This window comes from Adiantum capillus-veneris, chromosome 19, assembly GCF_014529385.1.
Source record: "Adiantum capillus-veneris isolate H3 chromosome 19, ASM1452938v2, whole genome shotgun sequence".
Lineage (NCBI taxonomy): Eukaryota > Viridiplantae > Streptophyta > Polypodiopsida > Polypodiales > Pteridaceae > Adiantum > Adiantum capillus-veneris.
Window position 1 is genome coordinate 41,815,267 of NC_140949.1, and position 17,017 is coordinate 41,832,283.

The following is a 17,017-nucleotide window of genomic DNA, read 5'->3' on the forward strand; positions in this document are numbered from 1 at the left end:
ATCTTTTGCCTTACGGACTAAGAAAAGAAATCGATTAACTCCTAAACGGGCTACAGATCTAGTATACGTCTTTTGTAATATGCGACTAATGCACAATCCGGCAAGGATAGCTACACAAGCTACAGAGAAAAGCTTCGGACGTTTTCAGACCCACGAAGCAATTGCAGATTAAGCCCACCTTGATGATGAAATTGAGTGGGATCTTGAAGATGTGGATCCAAATTGTTCAAATGAGGAGAAAGTAAATGATTTGGTGCGTGTGATTGACACTCCAAATGATGTATAACTGACATTATTAATCAAATAAATCTCTTGAGTGTTAGACACCTCTCTCTCTCTCTCTCTCTCTCTCTCTCTCTCTCTCTCTCTCTCTGCCAAAAAGTAATTTTATTAATTTGGTTACTTCTAAAAGTGTAGGCTTTTACAAAAAGAGCAATTACAAAAAGAATGGAATGAACATAGAGAAGATCTAGCTTAGATCTTGGGTGTAATCTCCCATGAACTCCAACAAGCAAAACTCATATGTTCCCATGGATCTACTTGTCTCTTCTTGCAATATATCTTCTTCTAAGGGTCCAAAATTTGCTTCATATCTTGCTAGTTTCTGCTTCAATCCAATACTCTCGGCTTCTAATGCTTCACATTGAGTGCGCAATGATTGTGCAGTCTCCCCTTGGTTGGCGAGTTCAATGCCTTGGCTAGCCAATTTTTCTCAAGGATTGTTGTCTCTTCGGGGAGGTAAGTGAAGCCCTTCTTGGGCAAAGACTCTCCTTTTGTTTGTCTCTTGAGTGTGAACTTGTTCTGCCGGTTGTCCCTTGCCAACTCCTCCCGTGCTAGGTCAATTGTTCCAGCCTACTTTCTGTCCCAAAACATAATGACAATAGCATTACTGCACAAAGTAGATGGCTATATGGTTGTTGTTTGGCTTCTGTCTCTACACCTGTAAAAATCTGGCATGCATGTGTTTTGCCAGTATCGTGTATGGCAGATTTGAAATCTTTAAAGAAGGAGACCCCTTCGCGTTGTCGAAGGACCTAAAAAGTGTGTGCCATGCAAAATGATTTGGGCACAATTCTTGTAGCTAAGCGGTTCTCCATCATTGTCTGATTTATCTTGTTGGGACCTTGCCAAACCACTTAGATCACTTTAACTACATGAATCTCCTCTTCATGGTAGATTTGTTGTGCTAATTCATAGTTTAGGTAGGGATCTTCATTTGCATTTTGATCATGATACGATGGTACAGCATCTTGCTCACAAGGCATATCATCAGCTTGGGAAGGTGTGTCAACGTGATGAGGTATGTTTTCCACCTATGCATAGCAAGAAGCACACATTAACGACATGAAATGTGCATGACCCTCAAACATTGAAATTGCTTTCGCAACATTTTTGGAATTGAATATGAAATAATTTATGACACGATTTTCAGAAAAGACTTAAAGACTTAAATTGAGCAAGCACTGCACACTTTAAAGAATGGAAGAAAACATGTGATTCATATATCATTTAATCACATCAAATGGTCGTAGACCAGAGTAAGTTATAAACTTATAGCCACCATGGTGGCGCTCCATTCATACAAAGTGATAAATCCCATGACATTGGCTTATTTAAGGGATTCCTCTCTTTCCCTTGGGCGATATGTTGCAATAAATTGCACAAAAAGGCTTGTTTTTCACGTTCGGGAGGTTGTGGAATACACAAAATCAAGCTTCTAAGAATCCAACATAAGCTATATACATTAGAGGCTTTAGTGAAAAGAGGGGGGTTTGTGCTAATACTTTTAGGAGGTGCCCATGGATAATATCTTTCTTGTTGTGCTCTTGCTTCTAGGCTTAGTTTTAATATGCAAGGAAAATCTCTTTAGTGTTTGCGACAGTGCTTGATCCCCAATCAACAGAGCAATGCCAGCATACACACCTTTGGTGCCAAAGTGTATCATTATATTACAAGCATGCAGATCATTGTGTAGAAAGTTATCGATATGCAAAAATTTTAGCGTCTGCAAGAGGGAATTCGTGATTGGTAAGATGTCATCAATAAGTTGCTAGAGGTATATTGGAACTCTCTTATGGCAAGTTTTCTCCCACCTTGGTGACATGCTTGTATCCACTGCTCTAGATGACCACTGTTCCACAGTCAGAACATAAACATTGGATTAATGATATGGCACACAACAGCTCTTGCAAGGATCATACCACGATGTTGAATAGTCATGGAAGTGCCCTGTTCTAGTGGCATCTATATGGGAGATTTGTCGTGTGGCATGAGCTTGTAAATCTTGGCCACATACACTGTATCCATGAATTTTGGGTGTGTTAGCTTAACCGGCTTCACAACAGCAAAGCGACCTTCATTGAATTGGGGAGCTTATAGGTGAAAAATAGAAATTTCATCAAGCAAGTGAAGGATGGGGGGGTTAGGCTTTCATCCAAAGCAACTTCCTTCGTAATAGAGGGACATATAGAAGATGTGACTACTCCTATAATTTGGGTGATAGATTCAACAACTACTCCATGAGCAATTGGACCTTCCTCTTCAGTCCTTGGACGTTTGGAGGAGTCTTACTTTCTTCTTTTGCCCTTAAACTCTAAATGTATCAGTGAAATTAATTGCATTCGATTTAGAATCCTTGGGAGAGTCTTCGTCTCAGGATGTTGGATGCTCTTGAACGTCTTGATGATTTGTCTTAAGAGTTGTGGGTGTGTGCATGATAAGGTGTACCCACTTTCAGCAGTTTCCCCCACAAAGACAGCCAAGAAATAGCCTCTTTTAGAATCGTACTCCTTTATAGAAAAAGAGAGATAATCGAGCTCTGATACAATTGACACAAACGGGAGCGTACACGAATAATCACTTGGTAACAGAAATAGAGAGAGAGAGAGAGAGAGAGAGAGAGAGAGAGAGAGAGAGAGAGTTTTATTTTTTAACTTTAGTTGATGACAATCTAGTTGTCCATATGGACGATGAGCTAGTTGGGTAAGTATACACCAATCTGGTTGACCATATATGCGACAATAAAGATAATGATATAGCAAATAATCTAATCTAGTTAACAATACAAAGAACCATTTAAAAGGGCTTCGAGCAATCCTATAAGAAACCATATAGATGACCCTATAGAGAATCATACCATCAACAACATAGATGACCATATGTATCCCTATATAGAAGATCATAGAACTGGCCATATAGACTAGCATAGAACTAACCATATAGACTACCATATACATGTGGTCTATGGAAAAAGGATAGCACTACATTTAGATGACCATATGGATGCCAATGTAGAGGACTATATAAATTCCCATGTAGATAGTCATAGAGACAACCGTAGAGTCTAATATAGATTTCCATAGAACCATATAAAGACAATCATATGTTAATCCATCATATAGAAAGATATCAATGAAGGTGACCATATTGATGACATTAGCCGATCATATTGATGATCCACATAGACAACCAATCTTTAGAAAGTTAACCATGTATATGTCCATGCAGACAATTGTATGAATGACCATAGAGACAACATTGTAGATGCACTTGTAGAGGGCCATGTAAACACCCATATAGAAACTATAAATACAAGCATGTCCTAATCCATTAAAAAAGGATACCAATGTAGATGAACATATAAAGGTCCACATATGTGGCAATCAATCTAATAGTATAGATGAAAATATAGACAACCATACAGAGACCCATGTACCCGGAGAAAGATCCAACAATACCAGATGATCATATCCTAATACATGATAGAAGAGCTAAAATGGGATGTATGAGCCATATGTCCCATTTTAGCACATAGTACGGCCCTTGGGCACCCAAACCATATCGGATGACTGTGTGACTTTTCAAGAGTGGGTGAATGGTGCTCACACCCATTCGTGCAAAGTCTCATGCTCATCCGATATGTTTTGGTCAGTCTCGACCTATACTATGCGCTAAAATGTGTTGCATGAGCCATATGTCCCATTTCAACTCATAGTATGGGCCGCCCATACCATACTGGATGGTTGTGAACCTTTGTAGGGGTGGGTAAGTGGTGCTCACATTCATCTGTGAGACGTTTCATGGACATCTAATATGGTTTAGACAGTCCCAAACCATACTATGCGCTAGAATGGGCCGTATGGCTCATATGACACATTTTAGCACATATTATGGACCTTGATCACCCATACCATATTGGATGGCTATGAAAATTTGAAGGGATGATGAATTTGAAGGGGTGATGAAATGGTTCTCAGTCCCACCCGTGAAAAGTCTTGTGGCCATCCAATATGCTTTGGGTTGTCGCGAACCATACTATGTGGTCAAATGGCCATACGGCCCATTTTAGCACAAAGTATGGGCCTTGACCACCCATACCAGTTTGAATGGCTATGGAACTTTTTAGGAGTAGGGGTGAGAACAATTTTTCTTCCTGTTACAGCCATCCGCTATGGTATGGGCGATCATGGCCGATACTATGTGCTAAAATGGGATGTATGAGCCCAACGGCCCATTGTAGCGTATAATATGGATCGGGACTGCTCAAATCATATCGGATAGATATAAGAATTTGCAAGGGTGGGGATGAGTCCCATTCTCCCACTTGTACAAAGTTGCACATCCATCCAAATTGGTATGGGTGGTCAAGGCTTATACTATACACTAAAATGGGTCGTATGACTCATTTACGGATAGGAGTGAGCACTATTCTTCCACCGTCCAAAGCTGCACATTCATCCGATATGGTAAGGGCAGTAAAGTCCCATACTATTCGCGAAAATGGGTTGTATGAGCCATATATCCCATAGTATGGACCTTAACTACCCTTATCATATCAGATCGTTGTGTAACATTGCAGGGGTGAACTAATGGTTCTCACTCCCACCCGTGAAAAGTATTGTGGCTGGTTTGGGCGGTCCCAAACCATACTATGTGCTAAAATGGACCGTATGTCTCATACGGCCTATTTTAGCACGTATTATAGACCTTGATCGCCCATACCAATCGGATGGCTGTGAAACATTGTAGGGATGGGAGAATAGTGCTCACCCCCACGCGTGAAAAGTCTTGTGGAAATACAATATGGTTTGGGTGGTCTCGAATCATAGTATGCGCAAAAATGGGTCGTATGGCTCATACAATCCATTTTAGTGCATAGTATGGGCTTTGACCACCCAAACCATATCGAATAGCTATGAGACTTTGCACGAATGAGTAAATTGTACTCAATCCCGTTCATGCAAAGTGTTATAGCTATCCAATATGGTTTGAGAGGTCTCAAACCATATATGCTAAAATTTGTTGTATGAGCCATATGTCTCATTTTAGCACATAGTATGGGCCTTGACTGCCCATACCATATCGGATGGCTGGGAAAATTTGTAGGGTGAAAAAATATACTCTCCCCTACTCGTGAAAAGTCTTATGGCCATCCAATATAGTTTGGGCAATCCCGACCCATACTATGCACTAAAATGGGACGTACATCTCATTTTAGCGCATAATATGGGCCTTAATTGTCGATACCATATCGAATGGTTGTAACATTGCAAAGGTGAATTAGTGGTGATCACCCCCATCCTTTGCAAATTCTTATGGCCATCCAATATGTTTTTGGTGGTCCCTAACCATACTATGTGCTAAAATGGACCATATGTCTCATACGGCCCATTTTAGCACATAATATGGCTGCTAATCGCCCATACCATATCGAATGGCTATGAAGCTTTGCAAGGATGAAAGAATAGTGCTCATATCCACCCGTACAAATTCTTGTGGCCATCCACTATGGTTTTGGTGGTCTCAAACCATACTATGCGCTAGAATGGGTCGTATGGCTCATACGGTTCATTTTAGCACATAGTATGGGCTTTGACTACCCAAACCATATCGAATAGCTATGAGACTTTGCTCCAATGAGGAAATAGTACTCAACCCCACCCATGCAAAGTCTTATGGCCATCCAATATGGTTTGAGAGGTCTCAACCCATATGTGTTAAAATTTGTTGTATGAGCCATATATCTCATTTTAGCACATAGAATGGGCCTTGACTGTGCCCATACCATATCGAATGGCTGAGAAAATTTGCAAGGGTGGAAAAACTATACCCTCCCCCACTCATGCAAAGACTTGTGGCCATCCAATATAGTTTTGGCAATCCCGACCCATATTATACGCTAAAAATGGATCGTATGATCATACGTCCCTTGGTGGTGCTTTATTCAATATGTATGGGGAGAGGTGCATTTAACATAGCTGCATATTTACATAAGAAGATTTAGAAATTTTCTAATGTACGAAAACGGGTCTTTTTCAGTGTTTTTCATACAATGCATAACATCATGAGCTTCTGCTCGAGAGGCACCGCATACCTAGCTAGGTACGATTGGGGGCAAGGGACCACCAACCCCCCCACAGGGCCGACGGTCCCCTGTCCCCAATTGTATCTAGCTAGGTATGCAGTACCTCCCTCGCAGAAGCTCATGATGTTGAGGTAAGTCACAATGTTATGATAATTTGTCCAAAACTTCTTGTGAATTAGGGTCTAGAGGAGACATAGGACCGGGATCACAACATACAAAAAGTGAGGCACAATAGCTTAATTCTCCTACAATCTAATGAGGGCGAGTATATAGCCAATGTGAGTGTGATTAAGGTCTTGCAAAAAAATCCATATGGTCTATAATTAAGCTGCGTCTAATTATAGAAGGCTTCATTGTAGTGCAGGGAAACGCGAGGTCGAGCCGCAGTGCAACATTGTAGGGAGGCAAGAGTGGAGGGTGGCAAGTTGAAGGAAGATCAACCTTCGGCACCTCAGATAAGCCTGTGGCACTACACAAGACGTGGGCATGGCTCTCTCTTTCTCTGAAGCGCAGGTCATAGCTCCCCCAACCCCTCTCTCTCTCTCTCTCTCTCTCTCTCTCTCTCTCTCTCTCTCTCTCTCTCTCTCTCTCTCTCTCTCTCTCTGCGGCCCTATGGGGGGCGTCAAGTAGTGAGCACTGTCCAAGCCCCAGAACTTGTTGCCTTGCCCTTGCGTGAGCTACTCGCCAACGGTGCTCAAGGTGCCTCAGCACGTCCTCTATCGACAATCGACTATCGAGTTTTCGTCCACTTACATAGAGTTAACCTACATTAGCTTTTATGCTTTAAGCCTGGGCCAGGCGTACAGCGGCCCCGCGGATCAGCATGCCGCGGTGAATACGTACCCGGGCCGAGGATTGATCTATCGATTGATTCATCAAGTAAGCTAGCTTTCAGGTGAGGAAGACACTCCTTCCGGAAATGAAGGGAACATGTGGCAGCGGAAAAGAAAAAGGCCGAGAAGATACGACGCACCTGCTTCGCCCTCTCCAACTACGCCAGGGCACAGTTTAAGTTTACCTTAAGTTTGCGTCAGCCCTAAAAACAAATACATTTCAATTTTCGCTTGCGTGAAAGGGAATGGAAAAGGGATCCGCTATGCTTTTCACTCTAAGCCTTTGATCTCACCACTCTATCAAAAAGTTAAATAGAGTTTTCAAATATCATAACCTTTGAGAAGGTGTTATTAGCCCCATGTGTGGCAGCGATGTCCTCCTTGGGCACTCCCACTTCACATGAGCTTTCTTGCAGTGGCATCGGCACCAAGGAAACCTCGCCACCCGCTAAGAAGCAAGGATCACAACCCTCGACAGTGAAATTTAGGAACTCATCGAGGAAAATGAGAGACTCAAACAACATCTCCGCAAGCTTGAAGACACTGGGGAAGTAGAGAGCCGACCTCCACTTGCAAAAGCACACGAAGTTGAAGCTTCTTTCACTAAGACTGTCATGGTGGCTAAGAAGGAATCCCATGAAGCAACACATAAGAAGATTGACACCAAGATAAGGCGGTCTTACAAGAATATATGCTACAAGAATCGCTCGACCTCAAGGTTAGGATTGGCGGGCTCCACTCACCATGATGGCCCAGCGAGGACACCCTCGAAGAAGCAATCCCCAGCCTCAATGGCATTCTTCAACTTGTCTTCATTAAGCCCGAAATTGTCTCTTGGATTAATGACACACATAAGCATTTACCACTTGAGCATTGCATACTCACTTTCAAGGACAAAGATGAACAGATGAAGTTGTTACGTCAATCTCGACTTCTCAAGCGAAAAAAGTTTTCAATCAATGAGGAACTGACAACAAAATCAACTCAAGAGTAAAGCAAGCGAGTTGAAGAAGATGCATGAAGCACCCAAGCAAGGTAAATGGGTGGACTGCAAGCAAGGTAAATGGGTAGCCTACCGAGGTGGAAAAGCCATCATCCAAGAGTTCAAACTCCCAAATCGGCTTTCTCATTAGTTGACCCCCCTTAGGTTTCGTTCTTTCCTTTATTTTACCCTCTTGATGGACCCTCAGTCCTTAATTCATACGTATCGATCATCCGGACTTAGGAACCGTTATAATATTTTGTTTTAGCTCCATGGGTCATATATGACCTTCATGAATGATAATTCAATCTCTCTCTCTCTCTCTCTCTCTCTCTCTCTCTCTCTCTCTCTCTCTCTCTCTCTCTCTCGCGCGCGCGCGCGCTGAAGTAAAGAACCCAATTGAAAAGAGAGTGATGGCAAGGAACTGTAGGAAGAGGAGGAGGAGGGAGAGAAGGAGCACAAAGGGGAGGGGGATGTGTACATGTGTTGGCACAGAGACCCCGCCTCACTCTACGTGTGTGTGCGTGAGTGTGAGAGAGAGAGAGAGAGAGGTGCGAATAATATTTTGAGTAACGGGTAAATTACAAGGATATGCTATATAATATTCGAGCATCTCTCTCTCTCTCTCTCTCTCTCTCTCTCTCTCTCTCTCTCTCTCTCGGGCACTAATCTTGTGCTTCCCCTCAATGGAAGCAGAGGACTTGTCTTCAAAAAGGGGCCACTTTAAAGAAGAAAGGTGTCTTTTTAGGAGATTGGCACAACTAGCACACATAATGGAGGTCATGCCAGAGATCAAGGCGGCAAGGGAGAAGAAGAAGGTGTCTTTCTATAGAGACAGCCACGTTGTGATTATGGAGAGGCGTACCACATAACCATGTGAGGCCTACGGGACCAAACTCAACGTTCATGCTTAGAATTGTAATGGGTCTCTAAGACTGGACGTAGGAGCCTTCGAGGATAGCTTCACTAAGAGGGACATTGTATTTTACTCGGACACATCAAGCACTTGGACAAAGTTTACTACAAGTTAGTGGATGGATATAGATGGGAGTCAACCAGACTGGAGACAAGATCAAGGCTCGGGGACGAGGGTCTAGCAGAGTGGTTGTACTTTGCAGGGAGGATGATACACATTGCTCATAGAGATGATTATGCCAGGTATATGTGGATAAAGGTCAAGCCAGAGATTGGCAAATACCTATATACTGCCATATGCAATTTGGCACCTAGTACGTCAACTTATGCGACGCGTAGAGGGCGATCACCATTTACTATTTTAGATGAGGATATATGGGAACTTTCCGAAGATGGTGATATCATGATTTTGGGAAATTTCAATGCAAGGACAACGCAATGCCAGTCATCTTCTATGTCACCTCTATGGATATGTTGAGAGAGCTTGATACTAGTGACATGGGTCTGGCCAAAGTCTCACATGATAGAGAGCAGACAAAGTATGGCAGATGTCCTACTGAGATGGGAGTGCACATGGTTTACCCATCCTACATGGTATTGGGAGATTCCTTGAATCGAGCAGCTTCAGTTATTTTTCCAATTGTCATGGATCTAGTACAGAGGATTATGTCACGATTACACCCAGTTTCCATTCCATGTGTTGATGATTTTGTGGTGGGCCCCAGGCCAATTGGCATGGTAGTGGATAACAATGTTCTAACTTTTTCACTTAATTTCTCTTACAATACAGATGCACCATAACAGGCACCCAGGCCCACTTGTTACACATTTACAAGGGAGAAAAACTATGTCTATATTGATGAGATATGCATGTATCATGTGTGGAGGATCCACGATGCCCTCTTCATGAGCTCACATAGGATCTGGTAGACACACTACATTATAGGCCTTCCCACATAGCCACCCTTTAGAGAGATCTCGTTCTGGGAAGATGCCCATAACAATTGGTATGATGAGGAGTGTAGAGAGATGAGAGTCAGACTATCCACTGAGGTCCTCATGGCCATCACAAATAGTCACAAATTGCCTTCCGATGCCTTGTGCAAAGAAAGAAGAGAGATGACCTGACTCAATTGGAGAGAGATTTATATCAACTACTTGAGTAGGGACTCAAGTGAGGCTTGAAGTTTGTTTCATGAGCACTCTCCAGCACCATCTATTACATCTAAATACATATAAAGTGAGTATGCCACCTCTCTACATGGCCCCGAACCAACAATTATTGCCAGATCCACCAGAGGCATGCCCTTGCATTTGCGCTTTCTTGATTGCAAAGATGTAAGAAGGCTATTGATAGGATGAGGACTAGGAGAGCAGATGACCATGATGGTATGGTAGCTTAGCATTTTATACATGCAAAAGATCTTTTGGTTGATCTTCTTGCATTAATGTTTAATAGAGCTATGTGTGAGGGTTTCCCTGATACTCAAAGCATATCCAGGATTGTACCTGTTTTCAAATATGGGGACCCTACTTTTCTTGGGAATTACCGTACTATCATGATAGGACACACACTAGCTAGATGATATGCATCCATCATTGAGCATGAGATGAGCAGATGGGCAGAAAGAGAGGGCATCCGAGCGCCAGCCATACTACTTTCGGGATGGGTTTCTCTCCCCTAGATCATATTCTCACACTTTGAGCTATTATTGAGGAGGGAAGATTTCATTAGAGGAAGATATACTGTAGCTTTGTGGATTTCAGCAAAGCTTTTGCCGAGGGGAAGCATGATGCACACACTAGAAGAGCTGGGAGTACTAGTAGAGCTCATATGGGGATCATGGTCTTATATATGATGGATCCGGTGATCCGTGCAAAAGAGAGAAGGAGAGAAGGGGAAGGGGATGACTTGTTTTGGTGGAGCTATGAGAGGGAGAATCCTTCTTACTCCTTATTCCTCATTATCACCAATAATAGAATGCAAGAGGCCGGGCGCCGGCCACGGGGCCTGAAACCCTCTTCCATTCTAAAATTGGTTATAATGAGAAATAAGGAGTGAGAGGATCCTCCCTCTCATAGCTCCACCAAAACAGGTATGCCTCTCTATCCCCTTCCCCTTCTCTCCTTCCCACTCTTGCACAGATCACCAGATCCATCAAGTGGTATCATAGAAACTGAAGAACAAGTAGCAGCGTTGGGAGCAAAGGGGAGTCGGGTGGAGAGAGTGGAAGACTCGAAGCCCACACACACACACCCACACACTCCATCTCTGTAGCTTGTCAAAAGTCAGGCTTTCGATAGAGAGCAGTAAAATATTTCTTTAAAATGTGACTCACACATACCCCAAGCATGAGAGACAGCTAGAGAGAGAGAGAGAGAGAGAGAGAGAGAGAGAGAGAGTGAGCAAGAATGTGCTTGAGAAATTGAGAGATAAAGAGAGGGGAGGAGAGAAGGGGAAGGGGATGAAGAGGAAGACGTGTTTTGGTGGAGCTATGAGAGGGGGAATCCCTCTCACTCCTTATTCATCAGTATAATCAATAATAGAATGCAAGAGGGCAGACGCCCGGCCACGGGGCCTGAAACCCAACAATATAGAATAGTTACAAGGCGAGTGCATATGCCCCAAGGGATGTCAGAGATTATTCACTCCGCCACTAAGGTGAAACAGGGCTTCCCATTGTCCCCCACTGTCTTTGGCATGTATGTGGATGAGCCTTTAGATTACATAGAGAGGGAGGGTTAAAAAGGAGCACGATTGGCAAGTACATGGATACCCCTATTGTCGCATGCAGATTGTACTTATTTTAGATTCACTAGAGGGGATGCAACGCCATCTTGATGCTTTACACACATTTGCACAAGGTACTATTCTCTCATGTGTTGTACCAAATTTTCAACTTGGGCTGTCCAAGTCTTTTATAGTGGTATCAGAGCTTCAGTCGTTTGCTTTTCCTAAATCATACCGGTTAGACTAAAGAGCAGATATACTAAAGAGCAACAGAGCAATTTGGTGCTTCCAAATTTACCGGAAATTCTATTAAAGAATCTTCGTGCCTCGACCCCGGTCTCATTACCCACTCCCACCCTTACTTCATTGTGCATCGGACACGCTCCCGTCTTCATCGCTCTGTCTTACAGGGCATAAGCGATAACAAATTCAAGATCACTTGCAAGAGAATAAGGAGTTCGTTTTTGCCCTGAAAATGTTTTTTGACGGTTTTTATTTGTTGCAGATACATTAAAAAATATCTTTAATGGTTGAGGATTTGGATATGCGACAGAAAGCGAAGTTGCTCCTTCTCAACAAGCTCTACATATTGACATGAACGGATTTTATATCCAAAAACATTGGAAAATTAGGGTTTTTGCAAAAAAAATTAGCATGTGGGTAGTTAGTGTTTTTAAAAGATCTTGTTGTTTGTGTATAGATAACAAATAGAACCAAGAATGAGATGTTGACAAATTTGCATTTGAATGCAATCGAGAGCAATGGGAGCTCTAGAGTGAACCTGATCATGATAAGAATCATGAAACACTTTGAAATGGAAAATTCTCGAAGATGACTCTGATTTATGTATGAAATTAATAGTTTTGGAAGAACTTGCTATTTGTGTGCAGATAACATGTGAAATTGATGATGACAAATGCAAATTGGGAGCAAAGACAGCTCCAGAATGAACCCGTTCACGATTCTAAATAAGAATCATGAATTTTGAATGATGATGATGACTAATGATGAATGATATGACTTGATATTGTGGTGAGCGCATCAAGAGAGATAAGATGAGTACACAGCGATAAGATGATTAGAATTGAATGATTGAAACACTCTGTCCAATATGAACTCAGTGTCTGATTGATGAACTAGAATTCTCGGAAATGATTACTGACACATGTGATTGTGTTTGAGTGCAGGACTGAAGGATCGAATGATTGATGAAATGATTGCAACATTTTGGTCTTGAGAAATCTATGGACATCATCGCAATAAGGATTAGTTAATCCGACATTAGTGAGGTCCGCTGTGGATTTGAATGCGATTGCAAATATGTTGCCAGGAATCATAGTCCTAGATCTAGATGGATTCTAGGTGATATGATTTGAATGTGATGTGAATGTACAGTGACTGTCTTCTTTATGCAAGTGCTAGATTTGTGGCGTCTAGTGCATCGGTAATTAGAGTCGGTGTCTACTGAACTGGTTTATGGCTTATGTTTCATTTTGCAGGCATAATCAAGGGTGACATTAGGAATAGGATGGGGTCTAGAAGGGCCTCTTTATTTTCCATGAGATTATGGAAGTGATTGACATTTTGACGAATAAATACATGCCATGTGTGCAAGAATGGTGGGTGTGTAAGAGTAGTCAAAGTATGCACTTTTCCCCCTAAAAAAGGGGATTAACAACTTTATGATTTTTGGCCCTCCACAACTCCTACATAAAATCTTTAGTTTGAGTGGAGATTATAGATCTGTAATCTGAACCCCGAGATCTTTCCATAGATATGTTACATGATATGGTTTTGCTCGCTAGATTTTAAATTTCATTTTGGGAGGGAAATTTGAATTCAAATTAACTAATCATTTTGCCTGTTTGAATTCAAAATTTATCCTTTGATTGCTTTCTTAACGACTCCCTTAAACTGCCAAATAAAGAGGTTCTCCTAGACCTCATTTTCTTCCTAATGTTACAATTCTTTCAAGAGGGGGGTATGTCACAAACTAATGATGTGGTAGAACGGTACGGACCTAATGGTGTGGACAATTGTATGGAACCACTGCAAATTGCGTTGACAAGCTAGCGTGGCAGTAGTACGGATTTATGTGTTTTGTGTTGGCAGGTGCTGACATGCCGGGCGACAGATTTTTGGAAAGTACGATGGTTGCTTTTGGGAGTCCCCATCGCTAGCTTTTGAGAGAAATGCTTTTGGGTTTAGTGCTTTTGAATTGAATGTTTTTGGAGCTCTGCTTTTGGGCATACTTTGTATTGTTTATAAGAGCCCCTAGGACCTCACTCTAAGGGGATCTGGACGCAAAGTCTAAGAGCAGAGGTTCCTCAAGAGTTGTACTTGGCAATGATTAATGACAAAGAAATACCAAAAGGGGCGCCAAATTAGGGACCAATACCTCTGGACGCGGAACTACGTTGGGCCGTGTCGACTCTATTTTGAAAGTGTGATAAAGTTGTGAAGTATTTTAAGTGATTCTCTCGTATGTTGTGCCAGATTTCCAACTTGGGTGTCCCAAGTCTGTTACACATACACAGCTTATGGGAGCTCCCACAAGATCATTATGCTCGACTGGCTATGGGAGCTCCCATGAGATCATTATGCTCAGTTGGTCATGGAGTCCTCCCCACATTTAATAGCATAGGGAGATACATCATGTTGGTATGCACAGATGGCAATATGTTTTGAGCTATAGGGTCTCTCTATAGACAAGCTTCCCCCCTTTCACTATTCCCTAGATGCACCGTTTCTCTCTCTCTCTCTCTCTCTCTCTCTCTCTCTCTCTCTCTCTCTCTCTCTCTCTCTGACACCCACGGAGGGAGGTCACTAGACTGAAAAACATGATATGTCTTAGTTGGATACCAAGAGGACATGGATAAAGCCTATACAAGAGCTGGACACAAAGATAACTAAATAAAGAGAGCATTCTCTCCCAGCTCAAAGAGGGTGGGTTCTTATCTGGGCTTGCCTACATGGCCACCGACTTGTCCCATGGATTACAATGTGCTATTGGACAGATCCAAACATCATCACATCAGTTCGAGCTTGAGATTTCCTACATCGAGACATTTCAATTGAGACCAAGTCGTGCCAGCTATATCAAAGAGAGCCAGAGACACAGCTTCACTATGTATGCCATTGTATAGAGCATACTATGAGAATACATGGTTGCTTTTAGTACCTCTTTAGAGAAGCTTTTAGGCCTCTATCTTATAGTTATGAGATACCAAGATCACAGATGCCTTGGCCTCTTATCTATTGGAGATTCAACAATATCGAGCAAGATTGTTGAGAGAGAGAGAGAGAGAGAGAGAGAGAGAGAGAGAGAGAGAGGGTCACACACTGGGAGACACACCCAGAGACAAATCAGAATGTTCTTCCATCAAAAGATTTAGCACAGACAAGACCATCCAAAGAGGAGGGCTACATGGCACATCACTAGCATAGTATACTGAGTGATCGAGCAACAGAGCTGGGAGATCGAGGTGCCAAGATGAGGGCATGCTCCCATTGACAAGGAGGTGTCAGCAAAGGATTACATCTACATCAGCGAGACATGGGAGACGCTCTGTGTAGACTCACACCATGGAGGATGTCACAAAATGATGATGTGGCATGTCCAACTGATGGATATGATGGATAAAATAACTTTTTATAGGTTGTCCCAACTTATGGGGGTTCCATCCGATGGGGCTCATGTGGACACAAAGAAATTAAAAAGAATTAGCGTGCAACTACTGACGTGGCAAAGATTTTTGTAAATACCGTTAATGTGGCATGTTGTATGGACGGCCCGCAAATTGTGTTGACAGTTGACGTGCCAGTGTACGAATTTTCTATCAATTGTGTTGGTTGTTGGGCGCACTAGCTTTTGGGCCTAGATGCTTTCAGAGCTGAAGCTTTTAAAGTACTTCTTTTGGAAGGCCACCATGGGCCTATAAATATGTAACTAGGGTCTCTTCCTCTCTCAGATTTGCATGGGAGCAATGAGCAAAGAGGACCCTCAGACTTTGTACTTTGCTCAAGCATTAATATAAAAATAAATATCGAAAGGGGCGCCAAACTTTGGGGCCAATACCTCTGGGCACGGAACTACGTAGGGCCATGTCGTCTCTCTATTGAATTGTGATAAAGTCTGTGAAGTGATTTTTAAGTAGTTTCTTGTGTAGTGTGCCAAATTCTTGACTTGAGGTGTCCAAGTGCGTTACAGTGGTATCAGAGCTCATTTGTTTTTCTTCTATGGAGAATCCGATGCCTTTTATCACAACACACATGGATTCAGTCAACAAATCCCGCAAGGAGCAAACTGTTGCACCTGATCAACTAGGTTCAAGAGAGATTCAAATGGGACAATGACCACCTTTTGTTGATTCAGAAGGAGAGTACCTACCACCTTAGCCCACGGAGTATGAACAAATGGAGATGCATCGTCAATAGTAGGTTGATGCATCATCCTCCTTTGGGAGTTCGGACTCCGATGAGCAGATGTTTTACTCTGAGAGGAAGCACTTTTATAGAGACAATCAATATGACTTTCTCGAGGACAAGAGCAAGAAAACCAAAGATTTCAAGGAGGGTGGACAGGCACTAAATTTTGATACTTTTCCACGATTCCAAGATACCCACAAGGCCCCCTTTTATTCAACAGTTCGACATAGCTTATTCAAGAGGGCGCTATTTAGAGCACTCCAAGGTTAGGAGGGCAGCATTCTATCTGAAGGGAAATACACAGACTTGGTGGTCCACTCTTTTGTTACGAAAGGAAGGATCGATGAAGTGACTGCAGTTCAAGCATCTTTTCACTTCCTCTTGGCTCACTCAGGAGTATTTACCTGATGTGGTTAAACCTTGGAATCATCTCCAGATGACCAAGGAAGATACTTTGGATACCTACGGCCAAAGATTTTGGGATACTTTTCTATCGGCCTCTTCTCTTGAAAAGATCATCTTCAAGGAAGAGATCGAGCAATTTTTTTGTGGTCTACCTAAAGAAATACAAGATTACTGTTTATTGCAAAAGTTCGACTCCATTCAACAATTGATGGGACATGCGAAACAGGGATTTGCAATGCATGCAAGTACTCTTACGTATCCAATTGATCAACTCCTGCCCACAAGGATTATATAAAATTTCAATAATGGTAACAAAAGACAAGGAAGGTTTCAAATAAAGAAAGACACATGTCCTCGAT

General features: G+C 42.3%; 1 protein-coding gene across 1 annotated transcript in view; it reads right to left on the bottom strand.

Annotated features, from left to right (window-relative positions):
• Window positions 1–397: 397 nt before the first annotated feature.
• The window catches only part of SMC5 (structural maintenance of chromosomes 5), a 148,085-nt gene continuing 131,465 nt past the window's right edge, over window positions 398–17,017 (bottom strand). Inside the window, exon 31 of the mRNA XM_086490514.1 lies at window positions 398–1,313. The gene's annotated coding sequence lies outside the window, so the exon portion shown is untranslated. The remainder of the gene's footprint in view (window positions 1,314–17,017) is intronic.